General features: G+C 36.3%; 1 pseudogene; it reads left to right on the forward strand.

The window, feature by feature from the left end:
- Positions 1–725: 725 nt before the first annotated feature.
- The window catches only part of LOC122910035, a 95,764-nt pseudogene continuing 77,717 nt past the window's right edge, over positions 726–18,772 (forward strand).

The raw sequence follows: 18,772 nt of genomic DNA on the forward strand, positions 1-18,772 counted from the left end.
AAGAGCCCAATGCTGAAAGTGATCCCCAGACCCTGGGATCATGACCTTAGCTGAAGGCAGAAGCTTAATCTATTGAGCTACCCAGGCATTCCTGGTTTTGTTTTCGTTTTTATGCACAAGTAAACCCTCCAACTAACCTTAACTACTATAGTGTAAATAAATGGGTCCATTTTTAATTAATAATTTTGCGTATTGCTAAATAGTATTACTAAGATAAATTGAATACATATATAGTTTTTGAATTTAATAGAGAAATCAGATGGGGAATTGGAAAACTTTCCTTCACTACTGAAGTCCTAACATGTAGACTCTTACTATACATTTTGAAGTCTAGCCACTCCGAATAATTTTTCAAACCTGACTATAATTTTATGTCCTAATTCTCCCCACTTTTTAAATGGGATTATTTGTAGTTTTTTTTTAATAATTGAGTTATGAGTTCCTTATATATTTTAGATATTAACACTTTATCTGATACATGGTCTGCAAATATTTTCTCCCATTTCAAAGCTGTTTCGTTTTGTTTTTGTTTTTCCATTTTACTTGGGCAAATGTTGCACATAATAATATTAAAATATTAGTGTACTAATTTTGCTGCCTGTGCCAGAATGTTAATAAGGAAACTCAAGGTCTGTGTTGGTATTATAACCAGGTGGGCCCTCCAGATAAAGCTATTTGGGAAAATATTCATGAGTCCTAAAATGTGGAACACACAAGTGTCAATAATGCTATGCAATGACACAGAAATCAGCAACAAAGAAAAGAAAGAATATTCAGAAAAGGTAAATCTTGCTTATAATATTAAAAAAAAGGTGATCTTCCACACACAAATTCCCCTTGGAAAATATTTTACTTCTTTCTTTTTTAAAACCACTTCTATAAACCTACAGAAATGTCTTAAATGCATTAACATGATACATACAACTCCTTAAAATACAGTCTCCCAAGATTATGATTTCCTTCAGCTGATTTTCCCTACTTCCTTCTACTTCACTATGGCAAATTGTTTGCATAACTGTCACCATAACTTAGTCCCTCATCCTCATTTTTGAATAGTCATCTATACGGACTCAAGGTCGGTCATGTGAGACTTTAGCAGTAACATAAACAGAAATATGAAAATTCTTATACATTGGAGATTGCCCTGTCTTGTATTTGAAACTAGCCACCACACAAAGTGTAGTTACACCAGAAAAGATCACTGAGGAACTACTTTCAAGAATTTTCATTTGCATCTGGGCTTGATTTAGATGATGAATTCATAAGATTCGATTTTTAAAGGAGGGTGAGTATATTTCCACATGAAAGAGATAGAAATTAGTGCATCCAGAGAGTATATGAGACATTTTGCTCACAAGATGGCCATCATAATTCCTCCTCTTGCTATATGCCATTGAGCATTTACTCACACTGATTCTGAGATTGGCTGTGTGACTTGCTTTGGTAAAATGGACTAGATCAAATGTGACACAAGGAGAAACAAGGAATGTTTCCTCATTGGCCCTGCCTCTCTTGTAGCATGGAAATGCAATCACCTTGTGAAATATTCAAGACATCCATAAGTCACATAAGTGAGGTCACCTAAGACTATAAACAAGCCCTTAGGAACCCAATAGCTAATTACAGCTGCTTGAGTGAGCTAGGCAAGGTCAATAGAAGAATGCCCCAGCTTAACTCAGACCAAATTGCCAAATCTAAGAATCATGAGTTAATAAATGATGCCTGTTTTAAGCCATAAAATTTGGGGTACTTTGTTAAATAGCAAAAACTAAGTTATATAATCCAAATTCTATACTTCATTTTGGCTAGTCTATAGTATAACCCAGACAACAACTGCAATTAGAGAACAGCTTTGCATCTTTATGAAAAACAATTATATATAGCATTTCTATTATTTTGAATTTATTCCTGCAAAATAATTTTAACAATAAATATTTTACAGATAACGGGAAAATACAATACTCTAAAATTACTCTTATGGGCACAATTTTTAATGCTTTGCATTTTCTTTTAATTAATGCTAATTGAAAATGCTTCATACTGAGAGAATGTACGACAATTTACAGTGAGGTCAATGAATAAAAAGACCTATAAAAAAATAAAATGCAGTGATATCTCCAATAGCTGATAAACAATCACTACAGGTTTCCACACATCTATTGGATTTTCTAAGAAAACAAGTTACCATAGCAACTCTAAAAATAATATATATTTTAGACTATTACTAGTCACTAATATTTCTTCAAATACAAATATGTGTATAAATATATCAACTCATGATTAAACCCACTGATTCATAATAACTTATGTTTTAACATCTGTAACTTTGCTGCTTTTTAAAATAAACACAATATACTAAACCTGATAGTTTTAATCCTGTCAACTGCAAAAACAAGTATCTAGAAATCCAGCTATATGATTGATCTCAGAACCCTAATATTATATAAAAACTCTACTGATTCTACTATCTCCATATGAAATATTGAAAGAAGTTCTGAAATGCAAAAATAAATAAATAAATAAATAAAAATAAAAAATTGGGATCCTTAATAAATATGTGAGAACTCTGGACCCCACTTCCCACTTCTCAACCATTAGTTAATGAAAAAGAGGCAGAAACAAGTATCAATGTGGGCAAAGAAGCAAACCCAGTACTGCAATTCCAATTTTCCTATTCTTTAATACAAAGGAGTTGAAATAATGGTGTCTCACAATCTTCAAATCTGGACTTAGTGACTGAGAAGTGCCTTCAAAATTGTTCTAAGGGAATCTTCTTGGTTAGACAAAGGGTTTTCCTACTGTTTAAAAGATGGGCTTTAACTATTAAGATGGTCTCCTAAGTATACTTCTTGTCTATAGCACTTCCCAAACAGTCCATTCTCAAATTGCCATCAGGTTTGTTTTCCAGAGACTTTTATTGTATCAGGCAAATCTCAGGCTTCAAAATTGTTCCTACTTTCCTACTTTTTATGTCTTAATATATACATGCCCTTACGACAGTGAGGAACCCAGCACCTGGTTACAAATCTATGTGATTTTTCAGGCCCAAATTTAAGCAATTACAAAAGCTTTACCTGGCAGGCATCACAGAAGAAAGCTACTTCACCTTAACCCAACCACCACCACTAACACATGCCAAATTTGGAGCACAGCCAAAGCACTGCCGTCCCAGAAGAAGTTATAGTTAAAGATTCGGCCTAAACCCTACCCTCCCCTTACTGTTCACACTCTTTGCAGTGCTGCATTCCTAGCTCAAGTGTCTCTATCCTAGATCTCTTTCAGTAAGGCCTTGAGCCAACAGCCTTTTCAGGCTTCCCCTTATGGGGAAGAGTAGAGAGAAAACTTGCAGATATTTTCCCCTACTCTGACCTAATACCCAATACTTTTCCACTTCAAACCCTTCCGTCTCATCCTTCCCCTGTGTTTAGGAGTCTTGTTGGGTCTCTGTTGACCGTGAGATGAACCCCACCCACGTCTGCACTGATCTACCTGACCTTCACCTGTGTACCATTCCATGGGAGGAAATAGAACAGAGGGAGTCCACACTTTCTCTAGTTATAGCTTCTTGCTTATATCAGCACAATAAGTGACTAAAAGCTTAATGATTTCACTTTATGCTTGTAGCTTTAGTCCTTTAACCGGCTACTCAGACACCTGACAGTTCAACTCTCTTGCGTTCAGGTCCTCTGAGCACCAGACACAGGGAGCTCAGCCTTTCAAAATTTGTTCCGATACATCTTCAGAGTAACTTTTCCATCCACAACTCTTGCCATACCTGGGATTCAGCCACACTGTACTTGCACCCGTCTCCATTTTTACCCTTTTTTTTTCTTTTTTTTAGGATTTTACTTATTTATTTGAGAGGGAAAAAGAGTACAAGCTGGGGGGAGAGGCATAGGGAGAAGCAGACTCCTCCCTGAGCAGGGACCCAACTCAAGGCTCCCTCCCCTGAGATCATAACCTTACCAGAAGGCAGATGCTTAACTGACTGAGCCACCCAGGCACACCCACTTTTATCCTTTCTTACCCAATTGTTTTAAACAATTCTTTGTCTAGAACCCTCCCTTTCTCCCTGCTACTAAATAGGGATTACATTTATACTTTCTCAGATCTTATAAGAGCTTAACCACGGGTTTATAGATACCAGGCTATATTGCTCTTTATATGTCTACATATTTCTTCGTTTAATAATGATTGAGCTCTTGGCAGTCAAAGGCTGAAACATGTTTTTGTTTATATTCCTGGTTCCTATCCCAGGTTTTTGCACATCAGAGGTGCTTGCTAAAAGCACTGAATCCCTAGTGAAGATTCCTAAATTTCATCATAAACGTAAATTAACAGTTGTGTTTAGTAATGTGTTGAATGGAAAGATGACTGAGTAGGGAGGAACACTTGATTTTTATTATTTAAAACATCTGTGTAAAGCATATGTGAATTCGAATTTACTTTTGCTCAAAGATTGTTATATAGAATTATAGTTCTGACATTCCTATGAATTAACATAATTGAAAAGCTACACAGTGAAAAATTCTTCTTCTGTTAAAGAACTTCTATAATGCAGGTAATACCCACTGGAAAATGAGCTGAGGACTGAGTTTTGCACGTTAATGCTATGAATATTGCTGAAATAAAGCATGTTCTTAAAGCTTAGTCTTTGTTTAAAAAATAACACTTTTCTTATTTTTGTAGATAAAATAATTAAAATTATCACCTTTATTCTCAACAATATAAAGCAGTTTTGACAAACTTTTGGTGTTATATAAAGCCAGGACTTATGCTAAAATAAAATGCAATCAGCTGTACTTTACTTTTTATCTTTAAATTAAAGAAACATAGACAGGGATTTTTTTTTTTTTAAGTTCCTGCACAGATGAAATACTGTTCCATTTCTCTTATCCCAAACCCTATGCATTTGGTTCTTAGTCTCAAACCTAATTTTTTTCTCTTACTTTAAGATTTTGATGTATTTTAATGTTTTTAATGTTTTCTCTCCTTACCACTCTGTTTAGTTCTATCTATTCCACTTTTCTTTTCCTCTTTTGTGCTCAATATATAGATAATCAGTTACATTTTGGAAAATGACACATGCTTATATAAGGTGGTATTTTTATGTAAAACATATTATTGGAATGGCTTTTTTTTTATGCAGCCTGATAATAAATTTCTTGTCACAATCTTAAACAGTTTTAAAGTTCTATCATATAGAGAAATATATTCTCTTCCACATTTGCCATTTCTGGTTTTTGCATGTGATTCTAACATTCTTTCACTTAGCTAATATTTACTGATCACAAAGTATAAAGCCAGGAATGTTGTTTAAAAAAAAATTAATATTCTCAAAAGTTTCAAGTTCAGGAAGTTAAAATCCATGTAGTGAATATTTGCCACACTATGATAAGTACAATTAAAAAAAGAAGGTCCTTGGCCTCCGAGTCCTCCTGAGGCCTGAAGGATGCGTTGAACTTTGTCAGTCACCAAATATGAATCCCTTAACACCTTCCAGACCCCAGATTAGTTGATAAGATAGCTAATGGCAAACAAAACCAACATGTTTCCTATAGGTTGAGAGGGAATATTTACCTGGTAAGATGGTAGATAAAAGAAGAAGAAAATCAAGACCAAGTAAAGGACAAATTCAGAGTTGTGGAGCCATGGCCAAGTATGTTATATATGGAAAATAGAAAGATCTGTTTTATTTCTGTCTGTTTTGTCTTTGTTTCTTTCTGGGATGGGGAGCTTGGAGCATGACAGGACCCCTAGGTAGAAGTAAGGGGGAAAAAATTGGAGAAGTATTTAGTAGAATGTGTTTTGTTGTTTGTTGTTGTTGTTTAATGTCTGAGTAAACTGTTTTTAAGAGTTTTTTTTTAAAGATCTTATTTATTTTTTTGAGAGAGACAATGAGAGTGAGAGAGAGAGCACAAGAAGGGGGATCAGAAGGAGAAGCAGATTCCCTGCCAAGCAGGGAGCCCATGGGGGACTCCATCTTGGGACTCCAGGATCATGACCTGAGCTGAAGGCAATCACCCAACCAACTGAGCCACCCAAGCGCCCTTAAAAGTGTTTCTATTGGGTGAAGGACATAGTTGTTTTTCCCTTACAGGCAGTCAGCGATTTGGACTACTGGTGCAAACTTGATAAGCAAAGTGAAAGAGAGATGAGCTCAAAGATGGGGCCATCTAGTCCAGGATGGGACAATTCAGGGGCTGTACAAGCACCTTGTAGTTCCTACGTGCTCCTCTGGACCAATCAACCTCAGCAGTACTATAACAGCCAAAACACTACCAAAAATAATAATAAAAAAGCTAAATAAGAGTTGAACAAATTAGTATGACTTTTGTTTTCATCTGAATGGATAAAACTGACTTTTTTCAACCGGAGTTGAAATATATTGCCTTGGAGTGAGTGAGCTCATTTCGTTTTGTGTCTATCTAATAGCTGATCCTTAATTCACTCAGAAAATATGTTTTAAGCTCTTACTGTATCATGTTCTTTGTCTTTCATGCTGAAGCTCCAGCTAAGGCTAAAATGGACATCATACATGAGGAACTAGGATAACTAAACAAAATATACAGTGTATCAGGTACTGGAAAAAAAAAAATCCGGAAAGGAAAGAGAAATTGCAGTGATGAGGGCATAAAGTTTTAGACAGAAATGGAGAGGGAAGGCATTGCTAAGGAGATAACTTTAAAACCTGACGGCAAAGAAGGAGTGAAATATGTGGATGTTGGGGAGAACTGCATTCTAGGCAGATGAAAGAGCAAAGAGCAAATGCCCTGACCCCCGAGCTGGCCTGGCAAGCACAAAGAAACCATAATAAGGACAGCATGAGAGAAACAGGATGGAGGACAAGGGGCAGATTTTCTTCTAATTTACAGTAGTCTTCTCTTATATTCAGTTTCAGTTACCTAAAACAACTGTGATCCACAAGCAGATGATCCTCCCTCCGACAAGGCATCAGAATAGTAGCCTAATGCTAGGTCACATCGTTTATCTCACTTCATCTCATCACATGAGGATTTTCTTTTCAAAGATTTATTATTTATTTATTTGTTTATTTGTGAGAGACAAAAAGAGCATGAATGGGATGGGATCAGGCAGAGGGAGAAGCAGACTCCTGGCTGATCAGGGATCCCGATGTAGGGCTGGATCCCAGGACCCTGAGATCATGACCTGAGCTGAAGGCAGCCACTTAACCAACTGAACCACCCAGGTGCCCCATCATCACATGAGCATTTTTTTTTTCAATTTATTTATTTTCAGAAAAACATTATTCATTATTTTTTCACCACACCCAGTGCTCCATGCAAGCCGTGCCCTCTATAATACCCACCACCTGGTACCCCAACCTCCCACCCCCCCGCCACTTCAAACCCCTCAGATTGTCTTCCAATTTGTACATAGCTACAATAAAGTTTAATTTATAAATCAGGCACAATAAAAGATTAACATTAATGATGAATATGAAAGTAGAGGAATTATAACAATATACTATAATAAAAGGTGTGTGAATGTGGTCTCTCTTAAAATATCTTACTGTAGTATAGTCACCTTGTGATGATTAAAAATGCTCATGTGATTGACTATGGACTCTGAAAAACAATCACATAAGCATTTTTAATCATCACAAGGTGACTATACTACAGTAAGATATTTTAAGAGAGACCACATTCACACACCTTTTATTATAGTATATTGTTATAATTCCTCTACTTTCATATTCATTATTAATGTTAATCTTTTATTGTGCCTGATTTATAAATTAAACTTTATCGTAGCTATGTACATATTGGAAGAAACATAGTATACATAGAGTTTTGGTATTATCCATTGTTTCAGGCATCCTCTGGGGATGTTGGGCCTCATTCTCATGGATGGGGATGTATTATATATGCAAATTCACTGTGGAGTTTGATGGCACCTGCCCTGACAGATAAAACTAGTAAGGATGTTGCATGCAAACTAACAAGAAACTAGGTTGGATGTAGGAAGAAGTAGGACACTATTATAATATGAATATAAGTAAAAGATGCAGGTGACTTAGACCAAAGTTAAAGCAAAGCAAGGATGCAGAAAAGGATATTTTAATCATCAAATGTAGCCAGCTTGAATAACAAAGTCCAACAATCCAATTAAGTGGCTCTATTGACAAAATTCAGAGAATTAATTATGAGTCCTATGTCACTTTCCATGAGAATGCTCTAAAAACATTTACTCTCCCTCTTCACTTAGAAACTATATAGGAGAAGTTAGGCTAAGCTGTTGGTAAAGTTAGGCTTTGCAATTGATAAAATGAGAGAAACTCTTCTCCCTTTTTAATTTAAAATAAATACCAAATACAAAATGGAAAGCTGAGTCATGAAAAGATGACTCCCAGAATGATGAGAAATGAAGGCATCCAGAACCACAGAGATTGGGTCACAGATCATAGGCTATACAGTATAGAAGGACTATGACTCTCTGCTGTATGATTCTGGCAAAGGGACGTAGCATCTCCTTTTAAATGGAAGTAATTATGACCCACTGTGTAGGGCTGGCTAGACTCACTAAACATGTTAATATATGAAAGCAGTCTGGAACATGGAAAAGGTCATTTGACTGTTAGCTAGTATTTTATCTTTCCTGAAACTAAAGAGAAAAGCCTTATTGTTTAATTCATTATTTTCTTCTGGAATTCAGTTTATATCAGACCCTAGAAGAACACTATCCTTAAAGCACAGGTCAATGTAGCAAAGGAGGAATTTAGGATTAAATTTCTTGAATTCAGAGATCTCACTGGAGCAAACTACAGTATGGAATTGCATAAATATTTCCAAAATATATAGAAATGAGAGTAACAATGAGTAAAGATAAGTATTTAGACCAGTGCCAGTAGTAAATACTCAATAAGTACTTATTTATTGTATTATGTTCCATAATTTTTGTTATTTTATATATATCTCTATTAGACACTGATTTGATATTAAAAACTCATTCTGCTCTTTCTTAGGTTCTCAAATAAATGATTTGCTATAGTTTCTTAAAAAATATTTTATTTATCTATTTGACACAGAGAGAGAGAGAGAGAAAACATGAGCAGGAGGAGAGGCAGAGGGAGAAGAAGTGGGATATCCATTGAGCAGGGAGCCCTATGCAGGACTTGATCCTAGAACCCCAGGATCATGACCCGAGCCCAGGGCAGATGCTTAACCAACTGAGCCATCCAGTAATCTCATTATACTTTTTTTTTTTCCTTAAAATTTATAACTATGGGAGTTGGCTCTATCAAATAAACGAAACTACTAATTTAATGTAGTCTTAAGACAAACCATGAGAGACTGTGGACTCTGAGAAACAAACTGAGGGTTTTGGAGGCGAAAAGGGGATAGGTTGGGTGAGCCTGGTGGTGGGTATTATGGAGGGTATATATTGCAAGGAGCACTGGGTGTGGTGCATTAACAATGAATTTTGGAACACTGAAAAAAAATTAAATAAAATAAAATAAAAAAAAAAAGAAGAAAGAAAGTGTTTTATTTGACCCATGGGAGAAAAAAAGAAAAGGTATGACTGATAAATTATTTATACTGGATTTAAAATGGAATAATGTTTTAATGTGTCTATTGATTCTGATTTAAGAAAGTAGAACTTTAATATTAGAGAAGTTGGAAGTACAGTTCTTTATTAGATGTCACAAGTTTTTGGTTCATGCTGATTTATCTTTGGCTCTATAATGACAAGGAGTTTAGAACCGAAGTAGGGAAACATCTGTTTAAATTCTATGTAGTTTCAACATGCTATGTTCCCACAAGCAGACTAAATGTACTTTTTTCTAAACATTATTTATTTTTCCCATTATCTGAGCAAGAAAGCAACATGTTGGGTACCTTTAGAAGATAGAATGTTGGATAGTTAGAAAACTACATGATACCTGTATCACTCATTATTTACTTTTATAATTAACTTTCTACGCAATATTTTCAGTTGGCTTTCAAATAAGAAGTTAACTAGAAAAAACTAACTAATAGAAAAATTATTTCTATACTTCACTCATGTGATGGAATCACTTAGGATGTGTTTATGTTAGCAATCTAAAGTATGGCTGAGCTACTGATTTATAAAAATAAATTTGCAACTAAAAAACTGCAAGAAAATCGGACACTGTTGTTCTCTGGAATAACTTTTAAGAATTTACTCTATGTTTGTTGTTTTTTATGCAAAAGAGAAGGTCCCTTTGGGCATTCAACAAAATAGATTTGATATTTATACAAACATTTATATTTCCCAAAACCTTAATCTCACTTTAAAATAATTATTCTGGTGATTACACTTTAGTATCCCTAGTTATCATAGTTAAAGATAAAAAATAGGCAAATGTTTAGAAAAAAGAAAACTACCAAATTTATACATAAAACACTTGATTTTTACATCTATTATCATTTAGAATAATTTTTTTTATTTAAACTGGTTTGTCTTACCTGAGTCATCTTCTGCCAAAAAAATTGCAGGATGTTTAAATTCCCACAAATTATTTGAAATTTGCATATTTATATTTATAATTAGAGATTCTAACTATATATATATATATTTTTTTTAAAGATTTTATTTATTTATTTGACAGATCACAAGTAGGCAAAGAGGCAGGCAGAGGGGGCGAGGGGGAAGCAAGCTCCCTCCTGATCAGAGAGCCCAATGGATGTGGGGTTTCAGTCCCAGGACCCTGGGATCATGACCTGAGACAAAGGCACAGGTTTTAACCCGCTGAACCACCCAGGCATCCCATCAAACTCTATTTATATTTTCACATATCTTCAGTTGCACTGAAAGTGTAGAAGCATATCTACATATCTACATATCTAATTAACAAATTACATCATTCACACCAGAAGTATACGCAGAACTCTCTTACAGTATGTCTTTTTTTTTTTTCTTTTTTGCTTCTAATGAAATTAGTAATTCTTGCTGTGGAGAGCAAAGGCAAAAGAAATACAGAAAAAATTAACTTTCCTTTGCAGTCCACTGATGTGTAGTCAAGATAGGGAGGGTAACCTTCCTCCAGGAACTCAACTGCTTCAATTTTTATATTTTGCTAGAGAGAAAAGAAAACTGTAGTTGACATTAGCAGGACTCTAGGATCATGTCTAAGTCTTCTTTTATGTATAAAAATACCTTTGGAAGCTTCCTTTGTCTATACCCCTCTCCCCCAAGATGTATGTTAGCAATCATCCTCCAAGCATATGACCCACTGATATATATCTGAAAGGTCTCATGACTAAGGTTTTACTAAACAATAGTAAAATGACCCCTCAAAGTCCTGGAAACAATGCTTCCAAATTCCCTAGGGACTTAAAACTTAATCCTCTCCCAACTTGAAAGTATATAGTCCATCACTCCTCGCAATCCCAGGACAGTTCTTTCTGGCCATGGGTCCAGTCCCCATGCTTTAACAAAGCCATCCTTTTTTGCACCAGAGATATCTCAAGAACTCTTTCTTGACCATTTGTTACAAAACCCCAACATTTCACATCAATTCTCTCTTCATTTTAGCCCTATCTAAATAAACATCAAAATAATTGTAGAGTGGATCAATTTATGACATGACAGTGTGAAGAAGTACTATTGACCCAGTTATCAGTGAAACTGACAAAAGTTTGAAAAAAATGCAAACACTTAAAGTCTCTGACAGTGGTTCTAAGGGTGATCAGCAAGTGAAGAAATATTGGTTCATCAGTATCTTTCTTTTCCTGTTTTTTAAAATTTAAACTCAATTAATTAACAAACAATGTATTATTGGTGTCAGAAGTATAGATAGATATATATAGATAGATAGATATACAAAAATAAAATTATATACAATGGAGAGAAAGAATGTAATTGTAAAAATGAAAATTAAAAAAGATTTTTTTTTTTTTAAGATTTTATTTATTTATTTGAGAGAGAGAGACAGTGAGAGAGAGCATGAGCGAGGAGAAGGTCAGAGAGCGAAGCAGACTCCCCATGGAGCTGGGAGCCTGATGTGGGACTCGATCCCGGGACTCCAGGATCACGCCCTGAGCCGAAGGCAGTCGTCCAACCAACTGAGCCACCCAGGCGTCCCGAAAATTAAAAAAGATTTTAAAAGAGTTGATAAAAGAAGAAACTGGTTGAAAAAGGAAAGAGAAAAAATAAAAAATAAATTAAAATTGAAAGACTAAAGAATCATGGGGGGAGAAAACATGAATTCTATGTGCTATATTCCCCTAGGATTGGAGTTTTGCAGTTTTCATTGTTTGGTAAACTTGATCTTCAGTGGGGTTCTTGCTGATCTTCTTGGGAAGGGGTCTGTTTCTTTGATTCTCAAGTGTCTTTGCCCCAGGCACAATTGTACCATCCTTGCCAGAGGGCCAGGCTAAGTAATCTGCTCAGGTTTGCTCTATGTAGCTTCTGTTCCCTGAGGGCTTTCTGTTCCTCTTTAGAGGATGCCAATGAAAATGGGCGGCCTCTGAATCTCCAGCCACAAATCTGAAAGCTTGGGCCCCATGTCCTCAGTGTGCTCTAAGGGAAAAGCAGTCAATCACTCCTATCTCCCTGGTCTCAGTCCACACTCTGCTCACCCAGCCTGTGATGGAGGGTTTCTATCTCGGGCACACAACCCTCACTTCACTTCTCCAAATCCTGCAGATTCCTCAGAATCCTGTGACGTGCTCCCATGCCACTCCTCCCAGAGGAGGAAGGGGGATCTCACCAGTTCCAACACTTGTTAGGCCCTTTTTCAGAGAGCAGTCACCCAAACATGCCATGGCTCACAGTTTATGGCAACCTTGAGCTGAGAACCCACTCATGGTATCACAGTTTGCAGCCAGCTTCCCCACACTGATGCCCAGGAGCTCTGCTGCACTCAGGCACGCCTGGTCTTTCTGTGACACTGAGGATCCTGAGATCTTACTTTCCCAGCTGGGGCTCCACCTTACTCTTAGGCGCCTGAGTGATGTCCCTCACAAAAGCAGTCTTTTAAAAGTTCCAATTTTGTGCTCCACTGCCCCATCACTTGCTGGTAGTCAGTTTAAGGAAGCTCCCTTCCTCCCCACTCCCACAGTTTATCTTCCTATATATCACTTTGGAGTCACTTCTCTGTACCTCCTACCTCACAGAAAGTGGTCAGTTTTGTATTTGTAGAGTTGCAGCTATTCTTTTCTTAGATCTTCAGTTGAGTTCACAGGCATTCAGAGTGATTTCATAGCTATCTAGCTAAATTCCTGGGACCAGACAAAACTAAGGTCTCCTACTCCTCTGTCATCCTGGACTCCCCCTGCTCCTCATTCACGAACATGTAAGACAGTGTGTGAAAAGAAAGGCATAACTCTGTGGTATTTGAACCAAGAGCTGCCCCTCTCACCAAACTCCCAAGCAGTGAGGTGAAAGAGACACTATCATAGATGGTTGCGCTCAAAATCATAGGGCTCCCTCTATCCTTGGCACCCAAATGGAGGACTTTCTTACTGGGAGGAATAAGACATCAGCATTTCTCATCCTGCTCCCAGCTTTCTGTTCCTAAAGCTAAATCCTAGGGGAGTGCAGCTGAGAAGTGGGACACTTATGGAACATAGGTTCGACTTTGTATGGATGATGGTAAGAACACAGGGTAATCATCATTACCCTGACTCCTGATAGTTGTTTCATGTCAAGAGAAACAAGTGAGAGAACTCAGGGTCCTGCTTCCCACAGCTCTATCTCTTGGCTTGTAGAGCAGGGGTGTCACTTAGGAGAGAAACCTGCCATTATTCCCATCCTTAGTTACAGATATCTGTTGCAGAGACTTTCCCTGGCGGTAAAAACAGAGCATAAAATATACAAGTGTTTAATCTCTTCCCAAGGAACTGACTTCATTTACAATAAAGAGTGAAAAACTTCAAGACTAAAAATGTTTTTAGTACCAAGGGAGGTTATGGTGAAAGACAGTTGTGGAGAGGTTCACAATATAAGCTAAATGCTTGTATTGTGAATTTTTAGATTTTTAGAATCTAAAATTGTGATTTTTAGAATATGTCTCAAGGAATAAAGCAGATAAGAGGAAGCTTCCTGGGGTCAGAGCAAAATCAAACATTGACCTCAGAAACTATTCCTTCAAGAAACCCTAGTTTGGTTGAATTAGTATGTAAGCAATTTATGCCCTAAGTCATGTTTAAAACAGTATAGCAATCAGTTGGCAATTAGTGGGTTTTAAGGCCTGGTGTGGTAAGCGAAAGAAAGAGAATTCTATTAATGCCACCTTCATCCCAAGCTGACTGTTGGCATACCCAAATGTGCAATTCCATGATGAATAACTTGAGGGTCTGAACACTATGTGTGGTGGGGGTTTGAGGGAGGAGAGGGTACAATAGAGTTCACTAAAATAATCCAGTCACTGAACAAATAATCAAGCCAATAAAAATAATAATCCCACGGGGGAGGGGGACCAGTACCCAAAGTTGCTATATTATCTAAAATGTTGAATTTCCTCCAAAATTCACAAGACATATGAAGTACAACACATACACTAAAAGAAAGAGAGAGAAAAAACAGCAGCAGCCAACAGAAATAGCATATGAGACAGACCAGATATCAGAATTATCTGAAAAATATAACATTGTAAATATGTTCACAGGACTATAAATAAATAAATAACAAAAAAACATAATCGATTAAATATATAAAGGTTTGCTGATAATGTGGCATCAAATTGAGAATACCAATAAAGAGATGATAATTATAAAAAAAAGAACCAAATGCAAATTATGCAGTTGAAAACTTACAAGAAATGAAATAAAAATTCATTAAGGGTTTAGAGAGTAAATTTAAACTGACCAAAGAAAGAACAGATGCACTTTAAAATAGATTAATAGAAATTATGCAAGCCAAGGAAAAGAGAAACACGGGACACTATTAAAAACATCAACATTCATAGAATGGTAATGAGGGAGCAAAAGGCAAGCTGGGGGCAAAGCATTGACTAACACCCAGCAACATGCCCCTGGCCCAGGGGGAATATGTGTAACATTCCTGAGGCACTCCTGGTTGCCCAAGAACAAAGGAAAAGGAAAAACAAATTTCAATAGATAGAGATCACAGTCAAGCAGGGCAAGAATCCCCATCAGCTTGCAACTATCTAATCATTTATAAGAAAAAGGAATCTTATCAATAGCCAGACCCCCAGAAGCCTATAACTCAATTTCTTGAGACTCTAAAGTCACCCTCCCTGTCACAGTATAGAAAACCTTATAAAATCAATACTTTTTACCCTTATTATGTAGTTCTTTCTGCCCATAGTTCCTGTCCCATATTTTAATCAAACCACATGTTTTGCACAGAAAACATCTTGAGAAATCTTTCTTGACCTTTTGCTCCCAAACCCCACACCAAAACACATCAATAGGACCACCAGAAGGAAAAAAGAGAGCAAGGGGGGGACCTCAAAGAAATTATCTCCAAATTTAGTGAAAATGATTATCCACACATCTAGGAAGCTCAATATACTCAAGATAGCATAAGCACAAAAAGACCCACAAACAGATACATTATAGCAAAAATTCTAAAAGTCAAAGACCTGAAAACTGTGTAATTTCCTTACAAAACTTTTTTTTTTGTCTTCAAAAGATCACAGGGATAGAAGTGAAAGTTCTGAATTCAAGTTTGAACCTGCCCTTTATTAACCAGATGAGATTTACCAATTACTCAGCATCTCTGAGTCTCCAGTCTCCTTGTGTTTTAAGCAAACAAAAAATGGTTTTAGACTGAATAATTTAATATACATGTGAAAGCCTTTTGAAAATAATAGTTATAAGAAAATATAAAATGTTTTCATAAGTGAACATATTTTGGGAACTAAAACTAAGCAATTAGATTATTCCTATTCTTCCTTAAGAATTCTTCACTCTATAGAACCCAACCTCATCGAGACAACTGGTAAAAATGAAGAAGGCCATGTTGTAAAAACTATTATTCTTTTTTTAAAAAGACACAATCTGCACACTACTACAGGCAAAGAAAATGTATTAGTGATAGTTGAATAAGCACTAGATCAATAAGCTCTAAATCAAGCCTTTGTGGATTATTGAGAATTTTAATACTACCAATGCAATTATAAAACATGCCAGAGGTTTCTAAAAAGCTGTTCTTATATTTATGTTAATCAATTTCTTTAGAAGAGAAGCTCTATGTTTTTGCATATAAAACTAGTAAAAAAATAAACACTATTCTGAATAAACATAATTTATATTGATAATACTTTGAAATTAACTTATATTATCTATGAAAGTAACTTCCTATGACCTATGTTTAATATATGTATGAAGATTTATGATAGAGGTGAAATAGTGGCAGAGACACTGATTCATAGACACAAACTAAGTTATAGTTTTTTAGAAATTGTTGGAAATCATGATTCTGTTTTGGCAAAATAACCCAAGACTTACAGAGTTGGTTTTGATGTTAATAGACACATAGTTTTAATTTTGACATTTCTTGAGAATAGTGTGATGTGTTTTTGGAATGTTAGTAAGGTCCAGAGCCAAAAGCCAAGAAGAATTCTTGATATATCTTCGGTGCAAAGAGGTAGTTTTAGTAAAACATGGGGACAGGACCCGTGGGCTAAAAGAGCTGTTGCCACTGCTGCGTGTTGCCCCAGGAGTGTGAGGAGCAGGGGATTATATATTTTAGGGTTGGGGGAAGTAAAGATAAGGGAAGATCCAAAAGGACATTCATATGCTGAAGAAGACTCACAAGATCCTGGCGACCTCCCTATTGTTAAGCTGAGGTAGTTTTGCCCTCTAGCAAGGCATTAACATTTTTTTAAGATTTTACTTATTTATTTGACATACACACAGAGAGAGAAGCACAAGCAGGGGGAGCAGCAGGCAAGAGTGAGAAGCAGAATTCCTGCTGAGCAAGAAGCCTGATGGGGGACTTGATCCCAGGACCCTCTGTTCAGGATCCAAACCATGGCAGCTTAACTGACTGAGCCACCCAGGTACCCCACAAGGCATTGAAATTAGATGGTTGGGAGCCTCTGGAGTAATGTTTTTGTCAATGGGCTACAGGTTATAAGGATATTTAATTTTATCTATATTTCTTTCTGCCTTTTTCTCCCCACATCATAATGCCAGATAACAATGTTTGCGAATAAAAGTAAAGGGGATTTAAACAAGGTTGTAGGGGGTAGAATTTTTCCTTACACAAAAAGGAATTTGAACATAGGCTCTTCCAAGCATTCCATTTATGTAGTCTCAATAATATCATGAAGATTCTACATTTTTTTCTGTCTTCTGTTCCAGTATCTTCTGTACCATGATTGTAAGTAGATTTCTCTAGATCCTAGAATGAAGACTAAAGAAATTCAGAAGCAAGAATGGGATGGGGCCAGAAGCAAGTGGAACGTTTACCTCATTTATCAGTGAGAGTAAGAAAAGTATCTATAAGCCTCTCAAGCTGACTTCCCCTTACAAGTCCTGCTGATATGTCAGGATTGGAACTCATATGGGAAACATGAAAAATTTCAAATAATGTCCTTAACAAAAATTTTCTGCCAAACACTCAAGATTTATATACTTTTTTTTCACAAATGTCCAGTGTTCTTATTTTAAGATATTTGCACTTTTGAACTCAATCAAATCACACTGCCATGTGATTTGTAGGAGAATTCTTTCCAGGCCCAGTGAAGTAGGGCTTGTCCATACTTATTTTTACCAATAAAAAGATGGACTGAACATCTGATCAGAGTTGTAAGAGACATCACACAATATGGCCTATTTCTTCTGTAATTTTTCTAGATAAATACATGGAATGCAAATTAGTTTATATAGTTAACATTAATAGGAAAAAAATTTAAATTAACTTTTTAAATATTAAATAAGCCAATGCTTAAGACTATATTCAATTCTTATGAATAGTCACTAATTGTCACCTGAGTACAGTACATCCTAAGGGAGGCACCCTCAGGGTTAACTCCATAAGGAAATATATCTAGGTGCTTTGTACAGAGAGAATATAGTCAACAGAACCACAAAGCCATCAACAACAGCTCCCTTCCCCAGGGAGGTTTGGTCAGGGTTGGCAGAGACACTCAAAGTGTGAGTAAGAAAGCGATGAAGGAAAGTCATCGAGTGCAGCGGCTGAAATGTTTACAGTGGTAATTCTGGGGCAGTCTTATGAAGTATTTCTCCCACTGTCCTCATGGTGAGGATTAAGCCTTGCTCCAACTGACAGGTTGTTCTCATTATGGCCTCCAGGCAGAGAGTAAACTGAGTAATCCTAGGACACAAATGTTACTACACTCAGAAGCATCATGATCCTAACTGAGGATCTGGCAGAAAACCTAGGATTAATACACTTTACAAATATAACCTTGTGTTCTTAAAATGCAGGCTTGTTTAGAGGCAAGGGCCTTTATTAGATGACCTCCTAAATAACTACCTACCTTGAACTATTTTGATATACTAGATTTGCTATAATCTGTACCTTCAAATTACCTCATATTCTCAATGCTTAGTTCTAAGTAACTTAAGAATATCTGAAGTAATGGGGTTCTAAGTTACTAAAGTGGGAGAGTGAGATTCTTCAAGAATGAATCTCACAGACAAAGGAGAGCTAGTAAAGTGATAGAGTTATAAAGCAAGGATAGAGAAAAGGCTTATAGGAGTGAGAGGGGTCCCAACAGGTTTGCCACTAAGGACTTTTAGGTTTGGTCTTTTATTGAAGGCTTACCAGAGAGCTTAATTAAATCATTTGAACATCTCTACTGATAGCACCATTGAGTAAAGATTAGTGATAACACCTTTAATAATTT

This window comes from Neovison vison, chromosome 6 (assembly GCF_020171115.1).
Source record: "Neovison vison isolate M4711 chromosome 6, ASM_NN_V1, whole genome shotgun sequence".
NCBI lineage: Eukaryota > Metazoa > Chordata > Mammalia > Carnivora > Mustelidae > Neogale > Neogale vison.